Below are 17,087 nucleotides of genomic sequence, written 5' to 3'. Positions count from 1 at the left end.
TAACGGTGATGGATCAAGCCCTGATCTTTGGACTGGGTAAGAGTGGTCTGCTTAATTCAGACACTCTGTTCATCACCACCCCCTTTTCTAATTCGTTTTTGGCCACTATAGGTGTGGCAGGGTATACTCAGACATGAGTCCCTTGCTCACTGCACCATCAGGATTCAAGCAAGCCGGGCCGTCGACGGCTGAAATGCCAGAAACCGGTCCCCGGAAGCTTGTCTCTTTTCTGGTGAAGAATTGGCTTGGTAGTTTGGTCTGCCCTGTTCCCATGATGCACTGGGCCAGGGACAGACTAATTTGCATATAGCCAGGTTCTGAGCTGGGATGGTGCAGTGAGCTAAATAACGGTAATGGATCAAGCCCTGATCTTTGGACTGGTTAAGAGTGGTCTGCTTAATTCAGACACTCTGTTCATCACCACCCCCTTTTCTGAATCGTTTTTGGCCACTATAGGTGTGGCAGTGTATACTCAGACATGAGTCCCTTGCTCACTGCACCATCAGGATTCAAGCAAGCCGGGCCGACGACGTCTGAAATGCCAGAAACCGGTCCCCGGAAGCTTGTCTCCTTTCTGGTGAAGAAATGGCTTGGTAGTTTGGTCTGCCCTGTTCCCATGATGCACTGGGCCAGGGACAGACTATTTTGCATATAGCCAGGTTCTGAGCTGGGATGGTGCAGTGAGCTAAATAACGGTGATGGATCAAGCCCTGATCTTTGGACTGGGTAAGAGTGGTCTGCTTAATTCAGACACTCTGTTCATCACCACCCCATTTTCTGAATCGTTTTTGGCCACTATAGGTGTGGCAGGGTGTACTCAGACATGAGTCCCTTGCTCACTGCACCATCAGGATTCAAGCAAGCCGGGCCGACGATGGCTGAAATGCCAGAAACCGGTCCCCGGAAGCTTGTCTCCTTTCTGGTGAAGAATTGGCTTGGTAGTTTGGTCTCCCCTGTTCCCATGATGCACTGGGCCAGGGACAGACTAATTTGCATATAGCCAGGTTCTGAGCTGGGATGGTGCAGTGAGCTAAATAACGGTGATGGATCAAGCCCTGATCTTTGGACTGGGTAAGAGTGGTCTGCTTAATTCAGACACTCTGTTCATCACCACCCCCTTTTCTAATTCGTTTTTGGCCACTATAGGTGTGGCAGGGTATACTCAGACATGAGTCCCTTGCTCACTGCACCATCAGGATTCAAGCAAGCCGGGCCGTCGACGGCTGAAATGCCAGAAACCGGTCCCCGGAAGCTTGTCTCTTTTCTGGTGAAGAATTGGCTTGGTAGTTTGGTCTGCCCTGTTCCCATGATGCACTGGGCCAGGGACAGACTAATTTGCATATAGCCAGGTTCTGAGCTGGGATGGTGCAGTGAGCTAAATAACGGTAATGGATCAAGCCCTGATCTTTGGACTGGTTAAGAGTGGTCTGCTTAATTCAGACACTCTGTTCATCACCACCCCCTTTTCTGAATCGTTTTTGGCCACTATAGGTGTGGCAGTGTATACTCAGACATGAGTCCCTTGCTCACTGCACCATCAGGATTCAAGCAAGCCGGGCCGACGACGTCTGAAATGCCAGAAACCGGTCCCCGGAAGCTTGTCTCCTTTCTGGTGAAGAAATGGCTTGGTAGTTTGGTCTGCCCTGTTCCCATGATGCACTGGGCCAGGGACAGACTAATTTGCATATAGCCAGGTTCTGAGCTAGGATGGTGCTGTGAGCTAAATAACGGTGATGGATCAAGCCCTGATCTTTGGACTGGGTAAGGGTGGTCTGCTTAATTCAGACACTCTGTTCATCACCACCCCCTTTTCTGAATTGTTTTTGGCCACTATAGGTGTGGCAGGGTATACTCAGACATGAGTCCCTTGCTCACTGCACCATCAGGATTCAAGCAAGCCGGGCCGACGACGGCTGAAATGCCAGAAACCGGTCCCCGGAAGCTTGTCTCCTTTCTGGTGAAGAATTGGCTTGGTAGTTTGGTCTGCCCTGTTCCCATGATGCACTGGGCCAGGGACAGACTAATTTGCATATAGCCAGGTTCTGAGCTGGGATGGTGCAGTGAGCTAAATAACAGTGATGTATCAAGCCCTGATCTTTGGACTGGGTAAGAGTGGTCTACTTAATTCAGACACTCTGTTCATCGCCACCCCCTTTTCTGAATCGTTTTTGGCCACTATAGGTGTGGCAGGGTATACTCAGACATGAGTCCCTTGCTCACTGCACCATCAGGATTCAAGCAAGCCGGGCCGACGACGGCTGAAATGCCAGAAACCAGTCCCCGGAAGCTTGTCTCCTTTCTGGTGAAGAATTGGCTTGGTAGTTTGGTCTGCCCTGTTCCCATGATGCACTGGGCCAGGGACAGACTAATTTGCATATAGCCAGGTTCTGAGCTGTGATTGTGCAGTGAGCTAAATAACGGTTTTGGATCAAGCCCTCATCTTTGGACTGGGTAAGAGTGGTCTGCTTAATTCAGACACTCTGTTCATCACCACCCCCTTTTCTGATTCGTTTTTGGCCACTATAGGTGTGGCAGGGTATACTCAGACATGAGTCCCTTGCTCACTGCACCATCAGGATTCAAGCAAGCCGGGCCGACGACGGCTGAAATGCCAGAAACCGGTCCCCGGAAGCTTGTCTCCTTTCTGGTGAAGAATTGGCTTGGTAGTTTGGTCTGCCCTGTTCCCATGATGCACTGGGCCAGGGACAGACTAATTTGCATATAGCCAGGTTCTGAGCTGGGATGGTGCAGTGAGCTAAATAACGGTGATGGATCAAGCCCTGATCTTTGGACTGGGTAAGAGTGGTCTGCTTAATTCAGACACTCTGTTCATCACCACCCCATTTTCTGAATCGTTTTTGGCCACTATAGGTGTGGCAGGGTGTACTCAGACATGAGTCCCTTGCTCACTGCACCATCAGGATTCAAGCAAGCCGGGCCGACGATGGCTGAAATGCCAGAAACCGGTCCCCGGAAGCTTGTCTCCTTTCTGGTGAAGAATTGGCTTGGTAGTTTGGTCTGCCCTGTTCCCATGATGCACTGGGCCAGGGACAGACTAATTTGCATATAGCCAGGTTCTGAGCTGGGATGGTGCAGTGAGCTAAATAACGGTGATGGATCAAGCCCTGATCTTTGGACTGGGTAAGAGTGGTCTGCTTAATTCAGACACTCTGTTCATCAGCACCCCCTTTTCTAATTCGTTTTTGGCCACTATAGGTGTGGCAGGGTATACTCAGACATGAGTCCCTTGCTCACTGCACCATCAGGATTCAAGCAAGCCGGGCCGTCGACGGCTGAAATGCCAGAAACCGGTCCCCGGAAGCTTGTCTCTTTTCTGGTGAAGAATTGGCTTGGTAGTTTGGTCTGCCCTGTTCCCATGATGCACTGGGCCAGGGACAGACTAATTTGCATATAGCCAGGTTCTGAGCTGGGATGGTGCAGTGAGCTAAATAACGGTAATGGATCAAGCCCTGATCTTTGGACTGGTTAAGAGTGGTCTGCTTAATTCAGACACTCTGTTCATCACCACCCCCTTTTCTGAATCGTTTTTGGCCACTATAGGTGTGGCAGTGTATACTCAGACATGAGTCCCTTGCTCACTGCACCATCAGGATTCAAGCAAGCCGGGCCGACGACGTCTGAAATGCCAGAAACCGGTCCCCGGAAGCTTGTCTCCTTTCTGGTGAAGAAATGGCTTGGTAGTTTGGTCTGCCCTGTTCCCATGATGCACTGGGCCAGGGACAGACTATTTTGCATATAGCCAGGTTCTGAGCTGGGATGGTGCAGTGAGCTAAATAACGGTGATGGATCAAGCCCTGATCTTTGGACTGGGTAAGAGTGGTCTGCTTAATTCAGACACTCTGTTCATCACCACCCCATTTTCTGAATCGTTTTTGGCCACTATAGGTGTGGCAGGGTGTACTCAGACATGAGTCCCTTGCTCACTGCACCATCAGGATTCAAGCAAGCCGGGCCGACGATGGCTGAAATGCCAGAAACCGGTCCCCGGAAGCTTGTCTCCTTTCTGGTGAAGAATTGGCTTGGTAGTTTGGTCTCCCCTGTTCCCATGATGCACTGGGCCAGGGACAGACTAATTTGCATATAGCCAGGTTCTGAGCTGGGATGGTGCAGTGAGCTAAATAACGGTGATGGATCAAGCCCTGATCTTTGGACTGGGTAAGAGTGGTCTGCTTAATTCAGACACTCTGTTCATCACCACCCCCTTTTCTAATTCGTTTTTGGCCACTATAGGTGTGGCAGGGTATACTCAGACATGAGTCCCTTGCTCACTGCACCATCAGGATTCAAGCAAGCCGGGCCGTCGACGGCTGAAATGCCAGAAACCGGTCCCCGGAAGCTTGTCTCTTTTCTGGTGAAGAATTGGCTTGGTAGTTTGGTCTGCCCTGTTCCCATGATGCACTGGGCCAGGGACAGACTAATTTGCATATAGCCAGGTTCTGAGCTGGGATGGTGCAGTGAGCTAAATAACGGTAATGGATCAAGCCCTGATCTTTGGACTGGTTAAGAGTGGTCTGCTTAATTCAGACACTCTGTTCATCACCACCCCCTTTTCTGAATCGTTTTTGGCCACTATAGGTGTGGCAGTGTATACTCAGACATGAGTCCCTTGCTCACTGCACCATCAGGATTCAAGCAAGCCGGGCCGACGACGGCTGAAATGCCAGAAACCGGTCCCCGGAAGCTTGTCTCCTTTCTGGTGAAGAATTGGCTTGGTAGTTTGGTCTGCCCTGTTCCCATGATGCACTGGGCCAGGGACAGACTAATTTGCATATAGCCAGGTTCTGAGCTGGGATGGTGCAGTGAGCTAAATAACGGTGATGGATCAAGCCCTGATCTTTGGACTGGGTAAGAGTGGTCTGCTTAATTCAGACACTCTGTTCATCACCACCCCATTTTCTGAATCGTTTTTGGCCACTATAGGTGTGGCAGGGTGTACTCAGACATGAGTCCCTTGCTCACTGCACCATCAGGATTCAAGCAAGCCGGGCCGACGATGGCTGAAATGCCAGAAACCGGTCCCCGGAAGCTTGTCTCCTTTCTGGTGAAGAATTGGCTTGGTAGTTTGGTCTGCCCTGTTCCCATGATGCACTGGGCCAGGGACAGACTAATTTGCATATAGCCAGGTTCTGAGCTGGGATGGTGCAGTGAGCTAAATAACGGTGATGGATCAAGCCCTGATCTTTGGACTGGGTAAGAGTGGTCTGCTTAATTCAGACACTCTGTTCATCAGCACCCCCTTTTCTAATTCGTTTTTGGCCACTATAGGTGTGGCAGGGTATACTCAGACATGAGTCCCTTGCTCACTGCACCATCAGGATTCAAGCAAGCCGGGCCGTCGACGGCTGAAATGCCAGAAACCGGTCCCCGGAAGCTTGTCTCTTTTCTGGTGAAGAATTGGCTTGGTAGTTTGGTCTGCCCTGTTCCCATGATGCACTGGGCCAGGGACAGACTAATTTGCATATAGCCAGGTTCTGAGCTGGGATGGTGCAGTGAGCTAAATAACGGTAATGGATCAAGCCCTGATCTTTGGACTGGTTAAGAGTGGTCTGCTTAATTCAGACACTCTGTTCATCACCACCCCCTTTTCTGAATCGTTTTTGGCCACTATAGGTGTGGCAGTGTATACTCAGACATGAGTCCCTTGCTCACTGCACCATCAGGATTCAAGCAAGCCGGGCCGACGACGTCTGAAATGCCAGAAACCGGTCCCCGGAAGCTTGTCTCCTTTCTGGTGAAGAAATGGCTTGGTAGTTTGGTCTGCCCTGTTCCCATGATGCACTGGGCCAGGGACAGACTATTTTGCATATAGCCAGGTTCTGAGCTGGGATGGTGCAGTGAGCTAAATAACGGTGATGGATCAAGCCCTGATCTTTGGACTGGGTAAGAGTGGTCTGCTTAATTTAGACACTCTGTTCATCACCACCCCATTTTCTGAATCGTTTTTGGCCACTATAGGTGTGGCAGGGTGTACTCAGACATGAGTCCCTTGCTCACTGCACCATCAGGATTCAAGCAAGCCGGGCCGACGATGGCTGAAATGCCAGAAACCGGTCCCCGGAAGCTTGTCTCCTTTCTGGTGAAGAATTGGCTTGGTAGTTTGGTCTCCCCTGTTCCCATGATGCACTGGGCCAGGGACAGACTAATTTGCATATAGCCAGGTTCTGAGCTGGGATGGTGCAGTGAGCTAAATAACGGTGATGGATCAAGCCCTGATCTTTGGACTGGGTAAGAGTGGTCTGCTTAATTCAGACACTCTGTTCATCACCACCCCCTTTTCTAATTCGTTTTTGGCCACTATAGGTGTGGCAGGGTATACTCAGACATGAGTCCCTTGCTCACTGCACCATCAGGATTCAAGCAAGCCGGGCCGTCGACGGCTGAAATGCCAGAAACCGGTCCCCGGAAGCTTGTCTCTTTTCTGGTGAAGAATTGGCTTGGTAGTTTGGTCTGCCCTGTTCCCATGATGCACTGGGCCAGGGACAGACTAATTTGCATATAGCCAGGTTCTGAGCTGGGATGGTGCAGTGAGCTAAATAACGGTAATGGATCAAGCCCTGATCTTTGGACTGGTTAAGAGTGGTCTGCTTAATTCAGACACTCTGTTCATCACCACCCCCTTTTCTGAATCGTTTTTGGCCACTATAGGTGTGGCAGTGTATACTCAGACATGAGTCCCTTGCTCACTGCACCATCAGGATTCAAGCAAGCCGGGCCGACGACGTCTGAAATGCCAGAAACCGGTCCCCGGAAGCTTGTCTCCTTTCTGGTGAAGAAATGGCTTGGTAGTTTGGTCTGCCCTGTTCCCATGATGCACTGGGCCAGGGACAGACTAATTTGCATATAGCCAGGTTCTGAGCTAGGATGGTGCTGTGAGCTAAATAACGGTGATGGATCAAGCCCTGATCTTTGGACTGGGTAAGGGTGGTCTGCTTAATTCAGACACTCTGTTCATCACCACCCCCTTTTCTGAATTGTTTTTGGCCACTATAGGTGTGGCAGGGTATACTCAGACATGAGTCCCTTGCTCACTGCACCATCAGGATTCAAGCAAGCCGGGCCGACGACGGCTGAAATGCCAGAAACCGGTCCCCGGAAGCTTGTCTCCTTTCTGGTGAAGAATTGGCTTAGTAGTTTGGTCTGCCCTGTTCCCATGATGCACTGGGCCAGGGACAGACTAATTTGCATATAGCCAGGTTCTGAGCTGGGATGGTGCAGTGAGCTAAATAACAGTGATGTATCAAGCCCTGATCTTTGGACTGGGTAAGAGTGGTCTACTTAATTCAGACACTCTGTTCATCGCCACCCCCTTTTCTGAATCGTTTTTGGCCACTATAGGTGTGGCAGGGTATACTCAGACATGAGTCCCTTGCTCACTGCACCATCAGGATTCAAGCAAGCCGGGCCGACGACGGCTGAAATGCCAGAAACCAGTCCCCGGAAGCTTGTCTCCTTTCTGGTGAAGAATTGGCTTGGTAGTTTGGTCTGCCCTGTTCCCATGATGCACTGGGCCAGGGACAGACTAATTTGCATATAGCCAGGTTCTGAGCTGTGATTGTGCAGTGAGCTAAATAACGGTTTTGGATCAAGCCCTCATCTTTGGACTGGGTAAGAGTGGTCTGCTTAATTCAGACACTCTGTTCATCACCACCCCCTTTTCTGATTCGTTTTTGGCCACTATAGGTGTGGCAGGGTATACTCAGACATGAGTCCCTTGCTCACTGCACCATCAGGATTCAAGCAAGCCGGGCCGTCGACGGCTGAAATGCCAGAAACCGGTCCCCGGAAGCTTGTCTCTTTTCTGGTGAAGAATTGGCTTGGTAGTTTGGTCTGCCCTGTTCCCATGATGCACTGGGCCAGGGACAGACTAATTTGCATATAGCCAGGTTCTGAGCTGGGATGGTGCAGTGAGCTAAATAACGGTAATGGATCAAGCCCTGATCTTTGGACTGGTTAAGAGTGGTCTGCTTAATTCAGACACTCTGTTCATCACCACCCCCTTTTCTGAATCGTTTTTGGCCACTATAGGTGTGGCAGTGTATACTCAGACATGAGTCCCTTGCTCACTGCACCATCAGGATTCAAGCAAGCCGGGCCGACGACGTCTGAAATGCCAGAAACCGGTCCCCGGAAGCTTGTCTCCTTTCTGGTGAAGAAATGGCTTGGTAGTTTGGTCTGCCCTGTTCCCATGATGCACTGGGCCAGGGACAGACTAATTTGCATATAGCCAGGTTCTGAGCTAGGATGGTGCTGTGAGCTAAATAACGGTGATGGATCAAGCCCTGATCTTTGGACTGGGTAAGGGTGGTCTGCTTAATTCAGACACTCTGTTCATCACCACCCCCTTTTCTGAATTGTTTTTGGCCACTATAGGTGTGGCAGGGTATACTCAGACATGAGTCCCTTGCTCACTGCACCATCAGGATTCAAGCAAGCCGGGCCGACGACGGCTGAAATGCCAGAAACCGGTCCCCGGAAGCTTGTCTCCTTTCTGGTGAAGAATTGGCTTGGTAGTTTGGTCTGCCCTGTTCCCATGATGCACTGGGCCAGGGACAGACTAATTTGCATATAGCCAGGTTCTGAGCTGGGATGGTGCAGTGAGCTAAATAACAGTGATGTATCAAGCCCTGATCTTTGGACTGGGTAAGAGTGGTCTACTTAATTCAGACACTCTGTTCATCGCCACCCCCTTTTCTGAATCGTTTTTGGCCACTATAGGTGTGGCAGGGTATACTCAGACATGAGTCCCTTGCTCACTGCACCATCAGGATTCAAGCAAGCCGGGCCGACGACGGCTGAAATGCCAGAAACCAGTCCCCGGAAGCTTGTCTCCTTTCTGGTGAAGAATTGGCTTGGTAGTTTGGTCTGCCCTGTTCCCATGATGCACTGGGCCAGGGACAGACTAATTTGCATATAGCCAGGTTCTGAGCTGTGATTGTGCAGTGAGCTAAATAACGGTTTTGGATCAAGCCCTCATCTTTGGACTGGGTAAGAGTGGTCTGCTTAATTCAGACACTCTGTTCATCACCACCCCCTTTTCTGATTCGTTTTTGGCCACTATAGGTGTGGCAGGGTATACTCAGACATGAGTCCCTTGCTCACTGCACCATCAGGATTCAAGCAAGCCGGGCCGACGACGGCTGAAATGCCAGAAACCGGTCCCCGGAAGCTTGTCTCCTTTCTGGTGAAGAATTGGCTTGGTAGTTTGGTCTGCCCTGTTCCCATGATGCACTGGGCCAGGGACAGACTAATTTGCATATAGCCAGGTTCTGAGCTGGGATGTGCAGTGAGCTAAATAACGGTGATTGATCAAGCCCTGATCTTTGGACTGGGTAAGAGTGGTCTGCTTAATTCAGACACTCTGTTCATCACCACCCTCTTTTCTGAATCGTTTTTGGTCACTATAGGTATGGCAGGGTATACTCAGACATGAGTCCCTTGCTCACTGCACCATCAGGATTCAAGCAAGCCGGGCCGACGACGGCTGAAATGCCAGAAACCGGTCCCTGGAAGCTTGTCTCCTTTCTGGTGAAGAATTGGCTTGGTAGTTTGGTCTGCCCTGTTCCCATGATGCACTGGGCCAGGGACAGACTAATTTGCATATAGCCAGGTTCTGAGTTGGGATGGTGCAGTGAGCTAAATAACGGTGATGGATCAAGCCCTGATATTTGGACTGGGTAAGAGTGGTCTGCTTAATTCAGACACTCTGTTCATCACCACCCCCTTTTCTGAATCGTTTTTGGCCACTATAGGTGTGGCAGGGTATACTCAGACATGAGTCCCTTGCTCACTGCACCATCAGCATTCAAGCAAGCCGGGCCGACGACGGCTGAAATGCCAGAAACCGGTCCCCGGAAGCTTGTCTCCTTTCTGGTGAAGAATTGGCTTGGTAGTTTGGTCTGCCCTGTTCCCATGATGCACTGGGCCAGGGACAGACTAATTTGCATATAGCCAGGTTCTGAGCTGGGATGGTGCAATGAGCTAAATAATGGTGATGGATCAAGCCCTGATCTTTGGACTGGGTAAGAGTGGTCTGCTTAATTCAGACACTCTGTTCATCACCACCCCCTTTTCTGAATCGTTTTTGCCACTATAGGTGTGGCAGGGTATACTCAGACATGAGTCCCTTGCACACTGCACCATCAGGATTCAAGCCAGCCGGGCCGACGACGGCTGAAATGCCAGAAACCGGTCCCCGGAAGCTTGTCTCCTTTCTGGTGAAGAATTGGCTTGGTAGTTTGGTCTGCCCTGTTCCCATGATGCACTGGGCCAGGGACAGACTAATTTGCATATAGCCAGGTTCAGAGCTGGGATGGTGCAGTGAGCTAAATAACGGTAATGGATCAAGCCCTGATCTTTGGACTGGGTAAGAGTGGTCTGCTTAATTCAGACACTCTGTTCATCACCACCCCCTTTTCTGAATCGTTTTTGGCCACTATAGGTGTGGCAGGGTATACTCAGACATGAGTCCCTTGCTCACTGCACCATCAGGATTCAAGCAAGCCGGGCCGACGACGGCTGAAATGCCAGAAACCGGTCCCCGGAAGCTTTTCTCCTTTCTGGTGAAGAATTGGCTTGGTAGTTTGGTCTGCCCTGTTCCCATGATGCACTGGGCCAGGGACAGACTAATTTGCATATAGCCAGGTTCTGAGCTGGGATGGTGCAGTGAGCTAAATAACGGTAATGGATCAAGCCCTGATCTTTGGACTGGTTAAGAGTGGTCTGCTTAATTCAGACACTCTGTTCATCACCACCCCCTTTTCTGAATCGTTTTTGGCCACTATAGGTGTGGCAGTGTATACTCAGACATGAGTCCCTTGCTCACTGCACCATCAGGATTCAAGCAAGCCGGGCCGACGACGTCTGAAATGCCAGAAACCGGTCCCCGGAAGCTTGTCTCCTTTCTGGTGAAGAAATGGCTTGGTAGTTTGGTCTGCCCTGTTCCCATGATGCACTGGGCAAGGGACAGACTATTTTGCATATAGCCAGGTTCTGAGCTGGGATGGTGCAGTGAGCTAAATAACGGTGATGGATCAAGCCCTGATCTTTGGACTGGGTAAGAGTGGTCTGCTTAATTCAGACACTCTGTTCATCACCACCCCATTTTCTGAATCGTTTTTGGCCACTATAGGTGTGGCAGGGTGTACTCAGACATGAGTCCCTTGCTCACTGCACCATCAGGATTCAAGCAAGCCGGGCCGACGATGGCTGAAATGCCAGAAACCGGTCCCCGGAAGCTTGTCTCCTTTCTGGTGAAGAATTGGCTTGGTAGTTTGGTCTCCCCTGTTCCCATGATGCACTGGGCCAGGGACAGACTAATTTGCATATAGCCAGGTTCTGAGCTGGGATGGTGCAGTGAGCTAAATAACGGTGATGGATCAAGCCCTGATCTTTGGACTGGGTAAGAGTGGTCTGCTTAATTCAGACACTCTGTTCATCACCACCCCCTTTTCTAATTCGTTTTTGGCCACTATAGGTGTGGCAGGGTATACTCAGACATGAGTCCCTTGCTCACTGCACCATCAGGATTCAAGCAAGCCGGGCCGTCGACGGCTGAAATGCCAGAAACCGGTCCCCGGAAGCTTGTCTCTTTTCTGGTGAAGAATTGGCTTGGTAGTTTGGTCTGCCCTGTTCCCATGATGCACTGGGCCAGGGACAGACTAATTTGCATATAGCCAGGTTCTGAGCTGGGATGGTGCAGTGAGCTAAATAACGGTAATGGATCAAGCCCTGATCTTTGGACTGGTTAAGAGTGGTCTGCTTAATTCAGACACTCTGTTCATCACCACCCCCTTTTCTGAATCGTTTTTGGCCACTATAGGTGTGGCAGTGTATACTCAGACATGAGTCCCTTGCTCACTGCACCATCAGGATTCAAGCAAGCCGGGCCGACGACGTCTGAAATGCCAGAAACCGGTCCCCGGAAGCTTGTCTCCTTTCTGGTGAAGAAATGGCTTGGTAGTTTGGTCTGCCCTGTTCCCATGATGCACTGGGCCAGGGACAGACTAATTTGCATATAGCCAGGTTCTGAGCTAGGATGGTGCTGTGAGCTAAATAACGGTGATGGATCAAGCCCTGATCTTTGGACTGGGTAAGGGTGGTCTGCTTAATTCAGACACTCTGTTCATCACCACCCCCTTTTCTGAATTGTTTTTGGCCACTATAGGTGTGGCAGGGTATACTCAGACATGAGTCCCTTGCTCACTGCACCATCAGGATTCAAGCAAGCCGGGCCGACGACGGCTGAAATGCCAGAAACCGGTCCCCGGAAGCTTGTCTCCTTTCTGGTGAAGAATTGGCTTGGTAGTTTGGTCTGCCCTGTTCCCATGATGCACTGGGCCAGGGACAGACTAATTTGCATATAGCCAGGTTCTGAGCTGGGATGGTGCAGTGAGCTAAATAACAGTGATGTATCAAGCCCTGATCTTTGGACTGGGTAAGAGTGGTCTACTTAATTCAGACACTCTGTTCATCGCCACCCCCTTTTCTGAATCGTTTTTGGCCACTATAGGTGTGGCAGGGTATACTCAGACATGAGTCCCTTGCTCACTGCACCATCAGGATTCAAGCAAGCCGGGCCGACGACGGCTGAAATGCCAGAAACCGGTCCCTGGAAGCTTGTCTCCTTTCTGGTGAAGAATTGGCTTGGTAGTTTGGTCTGCCCTGTTCCCATGATGCACTGGGCCAGGGACAGACTAATTTGCATATAGCCAGGTTCTGAGCTGTGATTGTGCAGTGAGCTAAATAACGGTTTTGGATCAAGCCCTCATCTTTGGACTGGGTAAGAGTGGTCTGCTTAATTCAGACACTCTGTTCATCACCACCCCCTTTTCTGATTCGTTTTTGGCCACTATAGGTGTGGCAGGGTATACTCAGACATGAGTCCCTTGCTCACTGCACCATCAGGATTCAAGCAAGCCGGGCCGACGACGGCTGAAATGCCAGAAACCGGTCCCCGGAAGCTTGTCTCCTTTCTGGTGAAGAATTGGCTTGGTAGTTTGGTCTGCCCTGTTCCCATGATGCACTGGGCCAGGGACAGACTAATTTGCATATAGCCAGGTTCTGAGCTGGGATGTGCAGTGAGCTAAATAACGGTGATTGATCAAGCCCTGATCTTTGGACTGGGTAAGAGTGGTCTGCTTAATTCAGACACTCTGTTCATCACCACCCTCTTTTCTGAATCGTTTTTGGTCACTATAGGTATGGCAGGGTATACTCAGACATGAGTCCCTTGCTCACTGCACCATCAGGATTCAAGCAAGCCGGGCCGACGACGGCTGAAATGCCAGAAACCGGTCCCTGGAAGCTTGTCTCCTTTCTGGTGAAGAATTGGCTTGGTAGTTTGGTCTGCCCTGTTCCCATGATGCACTGGGCCAGGGACAGACTAATTTGCATATAGCCAGGTTCTGAGTTGGGATGGTGCAGTGAGCTAAATAACGGTGATGGATCAAGCCCTGATATTTGGACTGGGTAAGAGTGGTCTGCTTAATTCAGACACTCTGTTCATCACCACCCCCTTTTCTGAATCGTTTTTGGCCACTATAGGTGTGGCAGGGTATACTCAGACATGAGTCCCTTGCTCACTGCACCATCAGCATTCAAGCAAGCCGGGCCGACGACGGCTGAAATGCCAGAAACCGGTCCCCGGAAGCTTGTCTCCTTTCTGGTGAAGAATTGGCTTGGTAGTTTGGTCTGCCCTGTTCCCATGATGCACTGGGCCAGGGACAGACTAATTTGCATATAGCCAGGTTCTGAGCTGGGATGGTGCAATGAGCTAAATAATGGTGATGGATCAAGCCCTGATCTTTGGACTGGGTAAGAGTGGTCTGCTTAATTCAGACACTCTGTTCATCACCACCCCCTTTTCTGAATCGTTTTTGCCACTATAGGTGTGGCAGGGTATACTCAGACATGAGTCCCTTGCACACTGCACCATCAGGATTCAAGCCAGCCGGGCCGACGACGGCTGAAATGCCAGAAACCGGTCCCCGGAAGCTTGTCTCCTTTCTGGTGAAGAATTGGCTTGGTAGTTTGGTCTGCCCTGTTCCCATGATGCACTGGGCCAGGGACAGACTAATTTGCATATAGCCAGGTTCAGAGCTGGGATGGTGCAGTGAGCTAAATAACGGTAATGGATCAAGCCCTGATCTTTGGACTGGGTAAGAGTGGTCTGCTTAATTCAGACACTCTGTTCATCACCACCCCCTTTTCTGAATCGTTTTTGGCCACTATAGGTGTGGCAGGGTATACTCAGACATGAGTCCCTTGCTCACTGCACCATCAGGATTCAAGCAAGCCGGGCCGACGACGGCTGAAATGCCAGAAACCGGTCCCCGGAAGCTTTTCTCCTTTCTGGTGAAGAATTGGCTTGGTAGTTTGGTCTGCCCTGTTCCCATGATGCACTGGGCCAGGGACAGACTAATTTGCATATAGCCAGGCTCTGAGCTGGGATGGTGCTGTGAGCTAAATAACGGTGATGGATCAAGCCCTGATCTTTGGACTGGGTAAGGGTGGTCTGCTTAATTCAGACACTCTGTTCATCACCACCCCCTTTTCTGAATTGTTTCTGGCCACTATAGGTGTGGCAGGGTACACTCAGACATGAGTCCCTTGCTCACTGCACCATCAGGATTCAAGCAAGCCGGGCCGACAACGGCTGAAATGCCAGAAACCGTTCCCCGGAAGCTTGTCTCCTTTCTGGTGAAGAATTGGCTTGGTAGTTTGGTCTGCCCTGTTCCCATGATGCACTGGGCCAGGGACAGACTAATTTGCATATAGCCAGGTTCTGAGCTGGGATGGTGCAGTGAGCTAAATAACGGTGATGGATCAAGCCCTGATCTTTGGACTGGGTAAGAGTGGTCTGCTTAATTCAGACACTCTGTTCATCACCACCCTGAGGAAATATAAATTTTTGGTCATGTTATGTTCCCTAGCGCGTACCCCACCGACTCCATGTACCAGCTTAAAGTGCATGTAACTTCCCTCCTGTACCAGCTATGAAGACGCAAATACATTTGCGTCCAACGTTAACTTGTCCTCTTTCAGATCCACCCTGAATGGATTATATAGTCCGTTCCTAAGTATGCTATGCCACCGTCTTTTTGTAGTACACTTTACATGTTTTTCCTGCTCTGACAGAGTAGGCCCTGATTACTGCCATCGAGCCTCTTTTGGCTTCCTGACTCTGACAGCCTCTGCCCAGGCTACCTCTGTACCCGTGAACTCTGACTTACTTTCAGCGCGGCCCCTCGCGCTCAGCTCAGCCTGCTTTCTGCCAAGACTGACTATAACCTTCGAGTTATCTGTTCCGCTCCTCGAGAATGCATTCCTGCCTACTCGCTCCAGTAAACATCCTCTCCAGCTGCAGAGCCAAAGGGCCGACCTGTCTCAATGCAAGTAATTCATAGCCTCTGTTACCATGCTTCCATGGAAGGCCCCGTGCCCCACGCTTCTCATGTAGACACTTAGGCGCTTATACACGCATCCACAGTTAGCATAGAATAGCTTCTGCCCTAGAGACCTTTCCGCCCAGATAGTATGGTTCCTAAACATCAGATATCAGATACGATAAAAGTACAAGTTGGTCTGACATGCCAGACTTCTGTCTCTTTCCGTCAGTGTAAATGTCAAGTCTCCTGCACCCCGTCAATCACACGTCATGCAGCTGCGCGCGCATCCAAGCTTCCGATTTCTGCTGACATTGCAACAATTCTGTTAGCACCACCCCTTGGTGCCACCCACTTGCGTCACCTATCAGTGACGTTTCTAGCACACACCTCTGATTCACGCCCAGTTTACGCCTCTTGATTACGTACTAGTACCACGTGTATACTGTTATCTTGTCTTCTCTCAGCTGTTACGCCTCTTACATTACTTCTTATGGTATAAATCAAGTATATAAGCTATGTAATGTCAATAAAGTTGGCTCTATCCCTTCTGACACCCCTGTGGTGGTCAGAACATGATATCCTGGTCTTGACCATTCCTTTATGAGGAATAAAACCCTTAGAAACTCTAACACCACGGACTCTGTCTTTTTTCATCCGATCTGAGTTATTATTGATTAAGTACTTACCTGCATAGAAATTAGGAGAGTAAATTAATTATTTACGTCAACCCCCTTTTCTGAATCGTTTTTGGCCACTATAGGTGTGGCAGGGTATACTCAGACATGTGTCCCTTGCTCACTGCACCATCAGGATTCATGCAAGCCCGGCCGACGACGGCTGAAATGCCAGAGCCCGGTCCCCGGAAGCTTGTCTCTTTTCTGGTGAAGAATTGGCTTGGTAGTTTGGTCTGCCCTGTTCCCATGATAAACTGGGCCAGGGACAGACTATTTTGCATATAGCCAGGTTCTGAGCTGGGATGGTGCAGTGAGCTAAATAACGGTGATGGATCTAGCCCTGATCTTTGGACTGGGTAAGAGTGGTCTGCTTAATTCAGACACTCTGTTCATCACCACCCCCTTTTCTGAATCGTTTTTGCCACTATAGGTGTGGCAGGGTATACTCAGACATGAGTCCCTTGCACACTGCACCATCAGGATTCAAGCCAGCCGGGCCGACGACGGCTGAAATGCCAGAAACCGGTCCCCGGAAGCTTGTCTCCTTTCTGGTGAAGAATTGGCTTGGTAGTTTGGTCTGCCCTGTTCCCATGATGCACTGGGCCAGGGACAGACTAATTTGCATATAGCCAGGTTCAGAGCTGGGATGGTGCAGTGAGCTAAATAACGGTAATGGATCAAGCCCTGATCTTTGGACTGGGTAAGAGTGGTCTGCTTAATTCAGACACTCTGTTCATCACCACCCCCTTTTCTGAATCGTTTTTGGCCACTATAGGTGTGGCAGGGTATACTCAGACATGAGTCCCTTGCTCACTGCACCATCAGGATTCAAGCAAGCCGGGCCGACGACGGCTGAAATGCCAGAAACCGGTCCCCGGAAGCTTTTCTCCTTTCTGGTGAAGAATTGGCTTGGTAGTTTGGTCTGCCCTGTTCCCATGATGCACTGGGCCAGGGACAGACTAATTTGCATATAGCCAGGTTCTGAGCTGGGATGGTGCAGTGAGCT

Source organism: Lissotriton vulgaris, chromosome 12 (genome assembly GCF_964263255.1).
Source record: "Lissotriton vulgaris chromosome 12, aLisVul1.2, whole genome shotgun sequence".
Classification (NCBI taxonomy): Eukaryota; Metazoa; Chordata; class Amphibia; order Caudata; family Salamandridae; genus Lissotriton; species Lissotriton vulgaris.
Note: the sequence above shows the minus strand (reverse complement) of the source record.